This window comes from Chrysochloris asiatica, unplaced genomic scaffold, assembly GCF_000296735.1.
Source record: "Chrysochloris asiatica unplaced genomic scaffold, ChrAsi1.0 scaffold00118, whole genome shotgun sequence".
In the NCBI taxonomy this organism is placed as follows: Eukaryota; Metazoa; Chordata; class Mammalia; order Afrosoricida; family Chrysochloridae; genus Chrysochloris; species Chrysochloris asiatica.
Window position 1 is genome coordinate 3,903,143 of NW_006408636.1, and position 18,918 is coordinate 3,922,060.

Below are 18,918 nucleotides of genomic sequence, written 5' to 3' on the forward strand. Positions count from 1 at the left end.
AGCGACCCTGTACAGGGTTTCCGAGGGTGTAAATCTTTACAGGAGTAGAAAGCCTCATCTTTCTCCCGCGGAACAGCTGGTAGTTTCGAACCGCTAACCTTAAGGTTCGCAGCCCGATTCGTAACCACTACGCTAGGTTAGAAGCATAAATTAGCATAGTCACATTGGAAAGCAATTTGGCAATATCTCAGTCGGGTGAAGATGTTCAAACCCTAGCCCAGAAATTCTACTTCCATATACTTACTCTTAGGGAAACTCAGACATATGTACAAGATATCTTTTAGCATGTTCATTGCTGCAAAATACTTAAGAAATCTAAGTGTCCATCAATAGGATAATGGATAAATTGTGATAACTCACAAAATTTATTATTTAGTGTACAGTAGTTAAAATGTATGAACTAGATCTACATATATAAAAATGGTTAAATCTCTAAAAACAATGCTGAGTGAATAAAACAAATTTGCAGAACAATACATACAGTCTATCATTTATGTCCATTAAAATATATTCTATGCTGCTTATGGACATATATGCATATATACATATATACACACACACATACAGATATACACACACATATGTTGTTATTATGTGCCATGGAGTCAATTCTGACTCATAGCAACCCTGTACAGGGTTTCCGAGGCTGTAAATCTTTACGGGAGCAGAAAGCCTCATCTTTCTTCTGCAGAACAGCTGGTAGTTTCGAACTGCTGACCTTAAGGTTAGCAACCCGATTTGTAACCTCTACGCTTTGTCTATGAAAATAGACAAGAAGTAAACACACCATTTCCTGGTAGTGCTTACCTCTGTGGAGGAAGGTAAATGTGATGGGGTGAGAAACTTCAACTGTGCCTGATAATTTTTATTTATTGGGGAGACAGGAAGGAAAAGAGACAGAGTGGGGAGAGAAAGAAAGAGATCAGAAACAAATATGGCTATAGGTTAAAACCCATAAACTGTGTTGTTGGGTACTTGTTTTGTATTTTTTTTTTTTTTTAGTAGCATTTGACAAGTATATAAATTTCTATACCTGTATCACTGTGATAAAGCATGTAATCACCACACAGTCTTATTTCTCTCCCACTCCATCTAAAAGTTTCTATTTGCTAAAATGTGAATTTAACCCATCCATACCTGTACTCAGTCTGGATTCATTCCTACCATTGTTCTTTATTTTTATCATGCTTTCTCAATGTTTCTTTCCTTCCTGTCGACTGAGTGAGTATTCTTTATTCCACTTTTCCTTATATACTAGCTAGACAATTATACACTTTATTCTTACTTTAAAAAAAATAATCTGCCTTAACTTTTTGCTGCTGTTGGTGCAAGCATTTTCAATGAAACTACTTTTTATCTACTGTTATGAACACTAAAACTCTCTACTTTTGATGCAAATGCAAGTGATCAATTAAAAAGTCACTCAGTTACTACTATTGTGACAAAACCAAACAATTCCATTATGCCATGTAAAACCAAAAACAGAACTTTAATAAGGTTTTACTTGTACTGCAATTACAGGAACCCATAACATGCAACAAAAAAAGATTATGTCTTTTGGACATAGTTAACAAGTAAACTTGACATTACAATTAACAGCAATACAAATGTGACTTATTTCAACTTTCAGGTTAGAAAATCTATATTCTTACTGCAATCCCAAGTAGCATTTAGAAAGTTTACTTTTCCCTTTCTAACCTCTAAGACAATATGATTTTAATGCAATCGTACAGAACCATTTTCACATTAGAAATAATCACAAGGAATCAACAGGTTTAGTTTAATTTAGTAATTGGTTTCATTTCAACTGTTTATCTTTAAAGGGCTCCTGCAGTACTGTGGCTTTCATATAAGAAAAATAATCAGACCAGGAGTAAACAGCCTTGGTCTTTACAGTGGGGGAGGGAACATGCAGCGGCATACAGGGCAAGTGCCTGACTTCTGAAGCCAAATGGACACACAAGGCTTGTGAAAGTAGTGGTGGCATGGCAGCTCAGTGGCCATCTCCCCCTTCACATATTCACTGCAACATATGGGGCAGCACATTTCCTGACCAACTGCACTATGATCTTCGGTGACCAGGATTTCAGGGAGTGTGTCGATGCTCTCCTTGCTAGCTGGTGGACTGGCCACTTCCACATCCACTGCAAGTGACTCCAAGTGTGCAAGGGCAGTTTCCATGGCCTGAGCTAATCTCTCTTCAAGTGCCATGTAAGTGAGGAATTGAGGATCTACATAGGAAATTGCTTCAGCCACTCCTAACCCATCTGCAAATCCATCAAAGAGACTCCAATCCACTTCTAGGTCTTCACTCACACTGGAGTCATCTTCAAGGTTGTTGTTTCCATCTAGCATGAACACTCCAGGATGCATAAACTCATGACCAGAATCATTATCCCCCTCACTACTACTCTCATTTTCATTGTATTGGAGCCAAGGTATTTCTCCTTCCAAGGATGCTGCTGGCTCCTCCTCCTGAAGAGATGCTCCTTGAACATAATTGCTGTCATTGCTGCTAGCACTGGCACTCGCAATGGGACTGGGGCTGGCGCTGGCATTCACTCTAGGTTGCTCAGGTTCATGCTCTTCTTTCCCTGGCAAAGTGTCCCAGCTTTCACCATTTGAGGATGTATTTTGCTCTTGACCTCGATACTTGCGATACAGAGCAGCAGTCCACTCTTTGTCACTGTCAGAGTCTTCATCACAGTATCTGTAGTAATCGTCACTGTAGGTCCAGAAGTCAGCATCAGCCATGGTTCTTCGTCGTCTCAGCAATTTTTCTGATTTCACTTTGTCATTCCTTGCTTCCCTCTTTTCTTCAGAGTACTTCAGCTCAGAGTGAGCACTTGAATTTTCACTTCTGCCTCTTCTTGCTAGGCCATCTGAGTAGCCTTCATCGGTGATGGCAGTATCCCTCCACCTGGAAGTACTCAGTGGTATATCATCATCATCATCAGTATCAAAAAATATTTTTGGTTTCCCACAATTTGGACTTGCCAGATTTCTGATTTTGGGCCTCACCACCAGTTCCTCTGAATTCTTTGGGGTGTTTCCCCCACCACCACAAATACTCACAGGAGCCCTGCTGGGATACTCATGTAATTTTTGCTCCTGTCTCACCCTTTCTGAGCTGTCACTGTTTGTAGCTGCCTTGTCTTCAGTAGAAGACATGCCATTTTGCTGCACAAACTCAGCTCTTTTATCAGACCATCTCACGGCAGGGGCTGGTTCTAGCTTATCAATCTCTTCTCTTGCATCACAGTTAAAATTAGAGAACTGTGGTATCATCCCAGTCAAAGACCTTGCCCCCTTCTCTGTGTCATACAGCTTATCATCTTTAAACTTGCCAGTTTCCCCTCTCCCTGGTGGTCGCTCAACAAGCCGAGCCCCCTCCTCCGCCTTACTATCATCAGCCCCATAGGAGTCAATATGTCCATAAGCCATTCCTCTTCTGCTACCCAAAGCCCTGTACTCTCTTGGCAGATACCTGGAATAGTCCTCATTATCAATAATCAGTCTGCTTCCCGAACTCTCACTGTCATCCCAACTACGACGGATGTTGGAAAATGGTGATCGGCTCCTCTTGGTGGTTTGATTGGGGGCTGATCTGTGCATTGGAACTTCAGATGTCTGTCGTCTTTCTCTGGCTGGAAATCCTGTCCTGCTGTCTTGTGGATGGCCTGAAACTGACATAAGCATGCCTTCTTCCATATCTCCTGCCTGTATTAGACTGATACCCTCCTGCTGATTTGGGCCATATAGGCTTGCTAGATTTCTGACCCATTGCTCTGACTTAGGAAGGTTTCCAACACAGCTGGGGCATGAGTGAAAGGCATATGATTTTGAGATTGGACAAATCAGTTCAGAATAAAGGAGCAAGGAGCTTTATTTTCACTTTAGCAGTTAGGTAACAGAATAAGGGCTTTTAAAATTAGCTTCATTTCCTTCTAAGGTCTGGAGTAGCATTCCAGAAACTGTCAGGTCTAGGCCTGGAACACATTTTTAATGTTGGTAAAATGATTACAAAACTGTTTGTTAGGAAATCCAGACCTAAAAAGAATCTGATAGAACATGGGGGCGGGGAGGGTGACTGGATGCTTGGAAAGTGGGTGAAAAGCTGTAGAAAAGTGTCAATGCAGGAAGAGGAAAGACTGCTGTAGTGATTTTTTTAAATAGGGTGTCTGTAGTTTTCTGAGCTCTGCAGACATACAGGAGAAATACAAATTGGAATAAAAAGAAAAAAAAATATGTGTGTGTATGTGCATTACTGCATGTGCCGTCTGGAGAAGGGCATGTGGAAGGTGGACCAGCAATCCCGCCATGAAGGAATGTCTGTCTACGTGGGAAAGGGTATGAAACAGATGCACTGAGAAAGGATGTGAGTGAGGAATTAGACTCACTCTGGTTATGGGTGTTAAAATGATAGGCATGGGTGGAGTAGCTTCAGAGGAAAGGGGTCTGTGTAAGCATGAATGAAAAAACACATGGATGTTTGTGTATGTGTGGCAGGTGGAAATGTATGGGGAGATGCCTGTGTTCATGGGCAAGGTAGGGTACAGTTACAGTGGCATTGGAAGGAGTGTCTGTGAGTTTGTGTATTTGTTTGTCAAAATGAGAGGCAGCAATGGAGAAACAGAGTGAGCAAATGGGGGTGGGGGGTTTGCAGGGGAGCCCTGGAGACTGGATGTGTGTGTGGCGAGTAGACAACAAAGAGTACCTGTGTGTGTGAATATAGCAAGCAGGGAGGGAATATTGTTCCTGGAGAATGATTTATGAAAGTGTGCGAGTATGCATCCCAAGGGAATGACCCGTTCTATGCACAAATGTGGCAGACAAGAAAGCCAAAGAGGAGAGTACTTGAGAGGGGTAAGTGAAACTTGTATGTGAGAGTACACGAATATAAGGGCATCCAGGAATAGACAGATGTCCCTACTTGTGTTTGTGGCATGTGCAGAGAGGACGGAAGGGAGTGTGTGTGGTCACTAGAGCAAGAAGACTCAGAGGGAGCGGTCCAGGAGGTGTGTATGTGGTGTGGTATGGTAGGTGGTGAGGTCTGGGAGAAGGTACTGAAGGGTGAGAGAGAACAAGAAGCTGAAAGGGACTGAAAGAGGGAAAGTGGAGAGAGAGAGAGAGAGAGAGAGAGAGAGAGAGAGAGCGCGAGCGCGGGCCCCCCCACTTCACAGTTCACGCATGCGCAGAAAAGAGGTAGCGCTGGAACCTAGCTTATAAGGGGGGAAGGGAGAGGGGCTGCTATGAAAGGTTGCTAAGTGAGCGCAGGCGCTGGAAATGGAGAGGAGTGCCCCCTCCCCCATCCCAGAATGTCAAAATGAGATGAGAAAAGGGAAAACATTATGTTATCAGCTCAAATGACAGACCTAAACCAAAGTGGCAGGGAAGGGGGAGGAGTGGGAGGTGGGGCTTTAGTTTTTCCCTGGGAATAATTTTTTTTCTTTTACGTTTTCTTTCCTGGGAACAATATTTTTTACCTAACAACAATATTAACGATTTACTATTTCACAAAACAAAAGGCAAATGGAGGAAGAAAAACTAAGGGGTACTTCATAAAGGGACTGAGGTTAGGAAACAGAGGAAGGGAAGGAGAGTAGCAAAGACAGTGGGAGAGGGCCTAGACTACCACTCTCCTCTCACATATATATTTGAGACATTTGAGTAGGGGCAAAGTCCCCTGGGGATCAGGAACTCAAGATGGAGCCCCTAAATAAGCCTCACTCTGCAGTCAAGCCCCTCGACCGCCCCACTCCTTCCTGATAAGTGAACATGAAAATCGATTGGCTAGAACCCACCAAAATCTTTGCCTCCTTGCTCAGCCACTCACCCCCATGGCTGGTCACTCACCCCACCGCCAGTTTGTGGATAGATTGAGGACATAGATAGCCTTTCACTCACCCAGTCCTGACACCCACAAGACCTTCTGAGGAGCAGAGCTTTTGTACCTCCCACAGACAGCCACAACCACCAGAGCTGCTTCTCCTAGGTCTCCAGCTCCTCCCCCACCAGAAAACAGTGGACCAGCGGCTGCAGCAGCGGAAGTGATTATGATGATGGTAGGGCCCCGCCCCCTTGATGTGGAGGGGGTGGCAACTGAGGGGCTGGGAAAGGAAGGAGTGGCAGCGGCCCTGGACAAATCACGGTGGGCCTGAAAACATTATTTCATTATAAATGATGAAATTGTCAAGGATACAGATAGTACAAACTAAAAAAAATTAAAATAAAAAAATCCAGATTTAAAAAATGTTCATCAATTGGTCATGTTCCCTTCCGTATTTTTTAAATATATGTTGTGTTTGTTGTTTTTTGCCGTCGAGTCGGTTTCGACTCATACCGACCCTGTATAGGGTTTCCGACAAGTCGTTGGTGAGTTCGAGCCACCAACCTTGCAGTTCAAACCGACCTTGAGGTCAATCGCTTATCCCATGGCGCCACACCAGGACTCCTAAATATATGTTAAATGCCTTCAAGTCAGTTCTGACTCATAGCGACGACCCTGTATAGGGCTTCTAATGAACAGCTGATGAGTTTGAATGGCCAACCCTGCAGTTCAAATCAACTTTGTGGTGGGGTGCTTATTCTACAGTGCCACACCAGGATGCCATTAAAATATATGTGTATGTTGTTGTTGTTAAGTGCCCTTGAGTTGTTTCTGACTCACAATGACCTTGTATACGGCTTCTCAGGAGCCCCGGTGAGCTTGAACTGCCATTGTTGCATTCAAACCGACCTTGCAGTCCAGTGCATTAACCCAAAGCGCCACACCAGGACTCCATTGCTGCCAATAACTCCCTTGAGTCGGTTCCGATTCATAACGATCCTGTATAGGGTTTCCAAGGAGTGTTTGGTAAGTTTGAACACCAACCTTGTGATTCAAATCCACACTGCAGTCTAACACATTAACCCATATATACACCGACACACCAGTATATGTATGTTGCTAAGTGCCGTCCAGTCAATTCTGACCCATAGTGACCCTGTATAGGGTTTCTAAGGAGCAATTGGTACAGTTGAACCACTGACCTTGCAGTTTAAATGACTTTGCAGTCTGACGTATTAGCCCACAGCGCCACACCAGGACTCCAGTATAGGGCCACTATGAGTTAGAACTCACTTAACAAACAAACAAAAAAAGGTCTAAGGAGCCCAGATGACTCAGTGGTTAAGCACTCAGCTGCTAATTATTTAACATAGGAATTAATCAGAAATTATTTGAAAGTTTAATTATATATACATAATTTTATATATATATATATATATTAAGGAGCTCTGGTAGTGTAGTGGTTATGAATCGGGTTGCAAACCGCAAGGTCAGCAATTCGAAACTACCAGCTGTTACGAGGGAGAAAGATGTGGCTTTCTGTTCCTGTAAAGATTCACAGCCTCGGAAACCCTGTACAGGGTCTCTATGAGTTGGAACTGACTCCACAGCACTTAACTAACAACAACTATATATTATGTATAATTGACCCTATGGGATAATTCTACTCTCTATTGCAGGGTTGCTGTGAGTTAGCATTGATATGATGCCAGTGGGTTATCATATGGTCTATGTTATGATTTGAACTGGAAACATTAAAATGTGAAACTATTTAAGCTTACATTTTGTTAACCTAATGGCTAAAGCAAATTGAAGCTCTTTATAGTAGAATTGTTGTTGTTGTTAAGTTCCTTTTTATGGGTTTTAACTCATAGGTACCCTGTATAGGGTTTCTAAGGAACAGATGATGGGTTTGAACTGCTGACCTTGTGGTTAGCAGCCAGTGCTTATTCCACAACGCTATGCCAGGACCCCTACAGTAGATGCTGTGGAATAAAGCACTGAACAATAAAGTCGGTTTGAATTACAAGGTCGGCAGTTCAAACTCATCAGATGCTCTTTGGAAACCCTATACAGGGTTACCATGAGTAGAAGCCAACTCCAGGGCACTTAAAAACAACTACAACAATCATAAAATCAAACTCTATCCCAAAGAAACTATTGATCATGAAGCACAACATGACCAATATTGCAGTAAAAAAAAACAAAAACAAAACAAAACAAAACAAAAACGTTATCACTGCTTTGGATTTTTGAACTCTTTTGATTAAAATGCACTGTATAATGAAACTTTAACAATTGTATCATATATGAAGACTTCCTATGTTCACAATGGTACCAAAGTTTTGTTCTTATTGGAAATGAGATCCATAATAAAAATAAAAATAAATTACAGATAATAGAATAGAAATAGGATGATAACTTTCTAATCATTATAAAAATAATATATGGAACAAAGAGAAAATAATAATCTAACCAAGAGCAAGGAACCGGAGAGACTAGAAAGCATATAAAAAAGAAAACAAAGGGTAGGAATAAATCCAAATATCAGTATTTGTAATGGGTTAATCTCATCTATTGTAAAGGAAACTTTCATTTTATGAATTTCAGTTTTTAAAACCCAGCTGTTGTTGTTAAGTGCCTGCAAGTTAATTCTGACTCATAACAACTCTGTAGAGTTTCTGAGAAGCAGCTAGTAAATTTGAACCCACTGACCTTGTGTTTTGCAGTACAGTGCTTATACTACAGCACCACACCAAAGCGTTATTCATTATGAGTTTCATGTAAAACATAAAATTGCTGTTGTTGTCTGCCATAGAGTAATTTCTGATTCATAATGACCCATATGAGAGAGTAGAACTGCCCTCCAGAGTTTCCTAGGCTATAATCTTTACTGGAGAGTCCTGGTGTGGCGCTGTGGGGTTAAGGCGCTGGACTACAAAGTCAGTTTGAGTTGCAAGGTTGGTGGTTCAAGATCACCAGCCGCTCCTCAGAAACTTTATACAGGGTCACTATGGGTCAGAACCAACTCGACAGCACTTAACAACAACAACAATCTTTACTGAAGCAGACCACTAGGTCTTTTCTCCTACAGAGTCCCTGCTGACTTTTCTCTTAGCTGCTGACTGCTTAACCATTGCACCATCAGTGTTCCTAAAGTAGAAATAGAAATGAAAAATATATGACTATTATGAATGACAAATATATATCTATTACATACTACCAGAGAGTATGCAAGCAAGAAAGTTAACAAGAAAGACCTGTAGCAATGCTACTATCAGGAAAAGCAAGATCTCAAAGTAAACATTAAAAAGACAAAGCAGGTTGTTTCATTCACCAAGAAAATATAATAACTATTAAATTTTGTTGTGCTAAAAATGTAATTTCAAAATCTATGAAGCAAATACTAGTAGAAATATAAGGAGATCAAGAAATATGGAATTATTCTGGACACTTTGCCACACCTCTTTTAGGTATATTGTTAAGTGCCATCTAGTTGATTCTGACTTATAGCAACCTGTATAGGTTTTGGAGGCTGTACATTTTTGTGGGAGCAGAGAGCTTCTTCTTTCTTCCACAGAGCAACTGGTGGGATCGAACCGGCAACCTTGTGGTTCGCAGCTAGGTATAGATAGATAAGATAGAAAAATAGATGAGAATGTAGAGAGATCAAACAACACAATATACCTGATTGAATGTATATCTTGTTTGTACTCAAGAAGATATGTTTTCTTTATTAAAAACAGGTTTCAATCATTTAAAACATACACATTTTATTTTATCCTATTCCCATTACTTTGTTCCTCCAAATAATAACTATTTAGAAGTTCATGTGTTTGCTCGCCTATGATTTTTGTTTTTTTCCCTCATCAATCTACTTAATGGACATGTGAGCACAGAGGCTCTGGAGGATAAGCAATGGACTATGAACCACAAGCTCCGTGGTTCGAGTCCTCCAATTGCCCCATGGGAGACAGATGAGATTTTTTGCTTCTGCAAAGATTTATAGTCTCAGAAATCCTACACAGGGACACAATGTATTGGAACCAACTCAACGATACTTAACAACTTATGTATGAAAGTAAAAAAGTATTGCTATAAAATCATAGAAACATTTATTAAACAAAATGATCAAAATATAAAATTATTATTTCTTGGTGTAGCCTCCATTTAGGTCTAAACACCTCTGAAGGTGCTAATTTCATCTTTCTAACCATTCTCCAAAGAATTCTGTGTTCTTTAAAATGGCAGTTTTGGCATTCTCAAGGGACTCAAATTGTGTTCTTTGAGTTTTGGAGAAAAAAGGATGTCTGGAGGGGGCAATATCAGGGATGTATGGAGTAATGGTGTGGCACTGTGGGTTAATGTGCTGGATTGCAGTCGCTTTAAACCACAAGGTCAGAGGTTCAAGCTCACCAGCCGCTCCTTGGAAACTCTATATAGGGTCACTATGGGTTGGAACCAACTCAACGACATTTAACAACAACAACAATGTTGAACGGAGTAAGGTTTCTCAATGAAATTCTCATAAGACAACCCTTACTAGCCTCAAAGAATGACCAGGTGCATTGTTGTGATGGACATAAGAATTCTTCAGCACTTTTCTGGCCTTTTTATAATCAATACCATTTTCTATATACTTAAAACTTTTTCATAGTAGTCCTTGTAATGATACTGTATCCTTTGAGAAAATCTATCAAGATTACCCCTTGGGGGAGGAAAAAAAAGTTGTCATAACCTTTTGAGCTGACCTTTCTGCCTTGAATTTAATTGGCCCAGTAGATCCTTTTGAAAGCCACTTAAATTTTTTTTTTTAAAGGGACCATGTTTTCTGGATCATACTGGCAATCCAAAAATTGTCCCTGGTTACAATTCATTCAATGAAATTGTCTTCATTAGCTTTGATGTTGTTTAAAAGACTGATGGAAAGATCAGCCATTTGAGCTAACTGATCTTTGTGCTCTTAGCACTTATTGAGCCAAAACCTTGCTGAGGCCAAGATGTTTGCTTAACATTGAAAATGTCAAGCCACTTGAAATCTCAACTTCAGTACCTACCACATCAATGGTAATTCTATGATCTTCTTCCACCAATTTCTGGACTTCAGTCTCAGTTTCTTCATTTGTCAAAGTTAAAAGTTTGGTTCATCTCTGAGGTCTTCCCAGCCTCCCTTAAAACACTTAACCCTTCTAAAAACTATTGTTTTATGTGGGACAACATTCCTATGAACTTGCTGCAAAGCTATAGTGATTTGGGAAGATGTTCTCTTAAGTTTAATTAAAAATTAGGTATTAGCTCTGAATCTCAAATTATTTTTTCCCCATGGTACAAAAAGCATACTTTTTTTTTTGCAGGGGGACACCATAATAAGATTAATGCAAGTATATATTACTTAGAAGGATTTATCTGTAGCCATCCATTAATCACAAGGAGCTCTGGTAGCGTAGTGGTTACGAATCGGGCTGCAAACCGGAAGGTCAGCAGTTTGAAACTACCAGCTGCTCCGTTGGAGAAAGAGAGGCAATCTGCTCCCGTAAAGATTTACAGCCTCGGAAACCCTATTCAGGGTCGCTATGGGTCGAAACCGACTCGACGGCACTTAACAACAACAACAACATCCATTAATCACAGAGACATGTTTAAACATGTTTTGTTTGGAATAAACCTTTGCATGTATGAACTGGAACCCTAATAACAATACTTTTTAACTTACCCATGCATTTGTTATTTTGAAACTGATTTATTTCACTTATCATAATAAGGTTTTCAAAGTTTATCTGTGTTGTGGCATGCACCATTTCTTTTTATGGCTATATGATATTCTATTAAATGTATATATTGTTTTGTTTATCCATTCATCTATTGATAGAGATTTCAGTTGTTTCCACATTTTAGCAATTGTGAAAACTGCTGCAATGAAATATTGGTATACAAGTTTCTGTTTGTGTTGCTACCTTCACTAGTTCTGGCTATATACCTAGGATGGAGATAGTTGGGTGGTATAGTAGTTCTATGCTTAACATTTTGAGTAACCGCCAAATTGTTTATCCAACGAGCTATATCATTTTATTCCATCATGTTTACCATGTTCTACAGGTATGTATGCTTGCAGCCATTTCTGTATTACCTTTAGTAAGACTTTACTCACATGGGATATCAAAAAGGTTGTCCGATAATTTCCACATTCTGTTGGGCCACCTCTCTTTTGGAATGGCCACAATCAGTTGGCCAGATAGCTTTCTTCCAAATTTCTTGCCATAGATGAGTGAGTGCCTCCTGTGCCACCTCACTTTCTTAAAATATTTCTATTTTTATTCCATCAATTCCCTCGTTGAACGAGGTATATCATTGCTGTTATCTGATGGATCTTGTCTGAGAGCAAAGAATACCAGAAAGATGTTTACCTGTGCTTTATTGATTATGCAAAGGCTTTTGATTGTGTAGATCATGACAAGCTATGGACAACATTGTGAAGTATGAGTATTCCAGAACACTTAATTGTGCTCATGAGGAATCTGTACATGGACCAAGAGGCAGTTGTTCAAATAGAACATGGGAACACTGAATGGTTTAAAATTAAGAAAGGTGTGTGACAGGGTTGTATTCTTTCACCATACTTATTCAACCTGTATGCTGAGTAAATCATCTGCGAAGCTGGGTTATATGAAGAAAAATGTAGCATCAGGATTGGAGGAAGACTCATTAACAACCCGCAATATGCAGATGATACAACCTTGCTTGCTGAAAGTGAAGAGGACTTAAAATATTTACTGGTGAAGATCAAACAGCACAGCCTTCAGTGTGGATTGCATCTCAATGTAAAGAAAACAAAAATCCTCACCACTTGACCAGTAAACAACATCTTCATCAACAGGGAAAAGATTGAGGTTGTCAAGGACTTCATTCTTCTTGAATCAACCATCAACACTCATGGAAGCAGCAGTCAAGAAATCAAAGAACATATTGTATTAGGCAAATCTGCTGTACAAGACCTTTTTAAAGTGTTGAAGAGCAAAGATGTCAGCTTGAGCACTATAACTTCATATGCATTCAAAAGCTGGACAGTGAATAAGGAAGACTGTAGAAGAATTGATGCTTTTGAGTAGTGGTGTTGGAGGAGAATAATCTGAAAAGCTGGGTTACATGAAGAACAACGTGACATCAGGATTGGAGGAAGACTCATTAACAACCTGCGTTATGCAGATGATACAACCTTGCTTGCTGAAAGTGAAGAGGACTTAAAATATTTACTGGTGAAGATCAAACAGCACAGCCTTCAGTGTGGATTGCATCTCAATGTAAAGAAAACAAAAATCCTCACCACTGGACCAGTAAACAACATCTTCATCAACAGGGAAAAGATTGAGGTTGTCAAGGACTTCATTCTTCTTGAATCAACCATCAACACTCATGGAAGCAGCAGTCAAGAAATCAAAGAACATATTGTATTAGGCAAATCTGCTGTACAAGACCTTCTTAAAGTGTTGAAGAGCAAAGATGTCAGCTTGAGGATAAGGTGTGCCTGACCCAAGCCATGATATTGTCAATAACCTTATATGCATTCAAAAGCTGGACAGTGAATAAGGAAGACCATAGAAGAACTGATGCATTTGCATTATGGTGTTGAAGGACAGTATTGAAAGTACCATGGGCTGCCAAAAGAACAAACAGATCTGTATTGTAAGTGCAGCAAGAGTGCTCCTTGGAAGCCAGGATGGCTAAACTTTTCCTCTCATATTTCAGACATATGGTCAGGAGGGACCAGTTGCTGGAGAAGGATATCATATTTGGTAAGGTGGAGGGTCAGAGAAAAAGAGGAAGACCCCAGCAAGATAGATTGGCAAAGAGGCAGCATCAATGGGCACAAGTCTGGCAACAGTTGTGAGGTTTTCCCAGAACCGGGCAACATTTCATTGTATTGTGCATAGGGTCACTATGAGTCAGTACCAACTCGATGGCACCTAACAACAACAACAACAGGTATATATCATTTAATGTCTGCTGGGCAATGTCCAACAGCATATATATCCATGATCCCATAAAGTTTGTTTTTGTAGTTGTTCCTTTTTCTTCTTAAAGGAAAAACAGCTTTCCTTTTATTTAATATTGTTGCAGTGTCCTGGTATGGCACTGTAGTGTAAGCAATGGACTGGTAATCATAAGGTCTGAGGTTCAAACCCATCAGCCACTTCTCAGAAACCCTATACAGGGTCACTATTAGTCATAACTGACTCAGTGTCACTTAAATACTACCACAACAATGGTTTTAATGAGTCCTGGTGTGGTGTTATAGTATAAGCACTGGACTACTAACTGCAAGGGCAGCAGCCCAAGCCCACCAGCTGCTCCTTGGAAATCCTGTATAGGTTCAGGGCCACTATGAATCAGAGCCAACTTGAAAGCATTTAACAACAACAACTGATTTTAAGGACCCCAAACCCAAATTCTTGTAGCACTGGAGAGTTACAGACAGGTGAGAATCTAGGTCCAGGCTTTCTGGCTTTGTCCAGTGGGCAGCAGGGTAGGCTACTTTGGTTCCAGGTTGCTCCTGCTGCTCAGGCAGGAGGAACAGCCAGTGGGGCTGTATGCATTCTGCTCCCTTCCCAGCTTCCACTAGCACCTTTAGTAGAAGCAACAGCAGCACTAAGGACAACCTGAAGTAGGTGCCCATTATATTGTAAAATGTTGCTCACACATTCAAATTACATAATGTCCAACTTCACAGACTGTAGCATGGATATTAAGCAACTCATACCTGTATTTATTAAAAGTGAATCTCTAGGTCTAGTCCACACTCAGAAAGAGAAGATTGTGCAAAGCCATGAATATCAGGATGATATCAGATGAGTCAAAACATTTTCAACTTTAATAGCTATTGCCAATCTGCTTTCCAAAATGGTTGTACCAATTTACATTCCCATCTGCAGTTTATTTACATCAATGTTTTCTCACATTCCTAACATTCTTACAAATTCAGGTTTAAAAATTATTACTAATCTGATGAATATGGAACCCTATTATTTGAAATTATCCTTCCCTAATTACTAGAAGTCTTTTCATATTTGTTGACTATATAGATTTCTTATTTTCTGAATAGTTTTTACATATCCTTTTTCCATTTTCTATTGGAGGTTTTTTTTTATTACTATTATAATTGACTTGTAGGGATTCTTTATATATTCTGAGTACCAGATGTCAGTTTTATTTGCATAATTACAAATACAAGAAGGATTTAAAAAGTTCATGGAAAAATGAAATTAAAATATAATGGAATATTTTCATGAATTTTTTAGAGTTACTGATATCTTATCTAGTTGGTGTTTTCTTTATATGCAAATATGAAGCTATCAAAATATTAAACCATGGAAAACTTTCTAAAAAAAATCCTGTGGAGGAGAAGACTTTAATAATTTTGTCAAAATACACAGAAGGAAAAGGAGCTCTGGTAGCGTAGTGGTTACGAATCGGGCTGTGAACCACAAGGTCAGCAGTTCGAAACTACCAGCTGTTCCATAGGAGAAAGATGAGGCTTTCTGCTCCCGTAAAGATTTACAGCCTTGGAAACCCTGTACAGGGTTGCTATGAGTCGAAACTGACTCCACAGCACATAACAACAACAACAACCACACAGAAGGAAAAAAATAAACTACATAAAAAATAAAATCTTTTGGCAAACACTGAAAAACAAAAAACAAAATCAAAGATAAATGAAGACCTGGGTAAAATATGTGCTACTCATTTCACATTTAAAGGGTTAATTTCCCCAATACATGAAGAGCTCCTTCAATCAATTTAAATATGACCAAATAATACTAAAAAACAGTTTATTGGAAATGAAAATACTAAAAAACAGTTTATTGGAAATGAATTACAAATGGCATTTAAACACACTGGAAGGTGCTTAAGTTCACTCATAAAAATGCAAAGAGATACCATTTTTACCCATCAGACTGACTAGTAGGAAAGGTGATGCTGTTGTTAATTGCCAACAAGTCAGTTCTGACTCATAGTGACCCTGTATAGGGTTTCCAAGGAGCTGCTGGTGAGTTTGAACTGCCAAACTTGTGGTTCAAACGGAGCTTGCGGTCCAGTGCATTATCCCATAGTGCTACACCAGTACTCCTGGAAAGGTGATGTTGCTGTTGTTTAATGTTGTTGAGTCGGTTCCGATCCATAGCAACCCTGCATAGATAGGGTTTCCGAGGAGCAGCTGGTGAGCTTGAACCACCAACCTTGTGGTTAAAATGACTTTGTAGTCCAGCTCATTAACCCACAACACCACACCAGGACTCCAGAAAGGTGATGGTGGTGGTGGTGGTTATGTGCCGTGAAGTCGGTTCTGACTCGTAGTGACCCTGCATAGGGTTTCTGAGACTGTAAATCTTTATGGGAGTAGAAAACCTCATCTTTCTCCCACAGAACTGCTGGTAGTTTTGAACTACTAACCTTGAGATTATCAGCCCGATTCGTAACCACTATGCTACCAGAGATCCTTAGAAAGGTGATAGGCATCTTTATATAGGGCTGGTAGGAATACAAATTGGTAGAACTTCAATAATAGGGAAGTTGGCAATACCTATCAATATTACCAATGTACATATTTTTGACATAGAAAGTCATCCCTAGGAATTTATCTACCTATGACTCTGTAGGTTCAGCACTAGACTGTGAATCGCAAGGTCAGCAGTTGAAACCCACCAGCTTTTCCTCAGAAATCCTATACAAGGTCACTATAAGTCAGAACTGATTCGACAGCACTTAACAACTACAAATTTCATTACACACAAATCTCTATAAACTTTTAGACAAACTTATAAAAAAAGATCAAATGTGTCTACCTTTAAAAATGAAGTATTTTTAATTTCTGTTTCTACTCTTCTGCCTGCATCATTGTTCCCCAATAATAGTTACAAATCCATATTTTAATTCACACATGTGTAATCATATATGGGCATCATCTTAGTCTAGTCTAGTGGTGCTATAACAGAGATACCACAAGTGGATGGTTTTAACAAACAAAAATTTATTCTCTCACTTTAGGAGACTAGAAGAACAATTTCATAGTGCCAGCTCTAGAGGAAAGCTTTTATTCTCTGTTGGCTCTGGAGAAAGCTCCTTGTCTCCTTTTAACATCTGTGGACCTGGCATTCCGTAGAGATTTCCATGTGTCTTGGCATCAATCTTCCACTGGGACTAGGAGGCTGTCAGAGCAGGGACCCTGAGTCCAAAGGACATGTTCCACTCCTGCTTCTTTCTTGGTGGTAGTCAGGTCCATAGATCTTTATTCCTTTGTATAAGCCATTTTATATCTCAAAAGAGATTTATTCAAGACACAATCTAATGTATAGATTTCATGCTGCCTCATTCATACAACTTCCTCTTATCCTTTCTCATTAACATCATGCTACCTTTAAACTGATTTTGACTCATAGTGACCCTGATTTCCAAGGAGTGGCTGGTGGATTTGAACAACTGTCCTTGCAGTTAGCAGTCCAGTGTCTGTGCTCCAGTGCTACATCACAGAGGTTAGGATATACAGAACATATAATTACATCAGATAAAAAATGGAGAGTCATTATATCATACTTATGCTCATGGCTTAGCCAAGTTTACACATTTTGGGACAACACAATCCAATCCATAGGAGACTTTACATATATATGGTTGACCCCTGAACAACATTAGGCTCAATGTTGTTCAGGGGTCAACCAGGCACCAGGCTCCTGTGCAGTCAAAAATCCACACATAATTTACTCTTGCACAACACAGGTTTGGACTGTACACGCCCACTTATACAACATAACTTTAGTGGTGAGCTCAAGTGTTGTATCTGCTTAAAATGCTGAGTGACATCACACTGAATTTTAAGTGGATACTTGTAACATTTTAGGTCACTGCTATAGACATGCTGTTGTTCTTGTTAAGTGCCATAGTGATTCTGACTCATAGCATCACTGTATAGAGTTGTCAAAGAGTAGCTGGTGAGTTTGAACCACCAGCATCTTGGTTTGCTGTTCATTGTTTATCCTGCATCATCACAATAGGAGTCTATGGGGGAAAACTAAGGACATGTAGTTCAAACCTGTGTTGTTCAATGATCAAATGTACTTAGAAGCCCTACTTGCACAGTGACTAAGCACTTGGTTGCTAATTGAAAAAAACAAACAAAAACAACAAACAAACCTTCAGTTTGAACCCAATAGTTATTCCATGGAAGAAAGATGTAGCAGTCTGCTTCCATATATTACAACCTTGGAAACTCTATGGTAATATTCTACTCTGTTCTATAGTGTCACCAAGAGTCTGAATTGACTCAACGACAACTTTTCTTTTTTTAAATTCTGTTTTGGTATGTATACATGTTTATGCATTTGTGTTGAAGAGCAAAGATGTCAGCTTGAGGACTAAGGTGCGCCTGACCCAAGCCATGTTATTTTCAATAGCCTCATATGCATGTGAAAGCTGGACAGAAAATAAGGAAGACCATAGAAGAATTGATGCTTTTGAGTTATGGTGTTGGAGGAGAATATTGAAAGTGGCATGGGCTGCCAAAAGAACAAACAGATCTGTGTTGGAAGAAGTGCAGCCAGAGTGCTCTTTGGAGGCCAGGATGGCCAAACTTTGTCTCTCATACTTCTGACATATTGTCAGGAGGGACCATTCGCTGGAGAAGGATATCATGTTTGGTAAGGAAGACTCCTGGTGAGATGTATTGGCAAAGTGGCAGCATCAATGGGCTCAAGCATGGCAAGAATTGTGAGGTTGGCCCAGGGCCGGCCAGTGTTTCGTTCTGTTGTGCATAGGGTCGATATGAGTTGGTACTGACTCGATGGTACCTAACAACAACAACATATGCAGTAACATATATAGATTTTTATTTATCCTTTATTAAAATGGAATTGTATCTATACTTCTCAAGTTCTTCCTTTCTCATTCAATAATACCCCTTGGAAATCAACTAGAATAGTTCTAATTACTATGCCTCAGTCACTCTTAATATTTCATGGTGTGGATGTGCCATAATCTAATTAGGCATTAGCTTATTGACAGGTAATTATCATTTACAGGTTTGTTTGTTTGTTTTTTAA

At 39.8% G+C, this 18,918-nt stretch overlaps 1 pseudogene; it reads right to left on the bottom strand.

The window, feature by feature from the left end:
- Positions 1 to 1,890: 1,890 nt before the first annotated feature.
- On the bottom strand, positions 1,891 to 3,784 carry LOC102821965 (annotated as a pseudogene).
- Between the last annotated feature and the right edge of the window lie 15,134 nt (positions 3,785 to 18,918).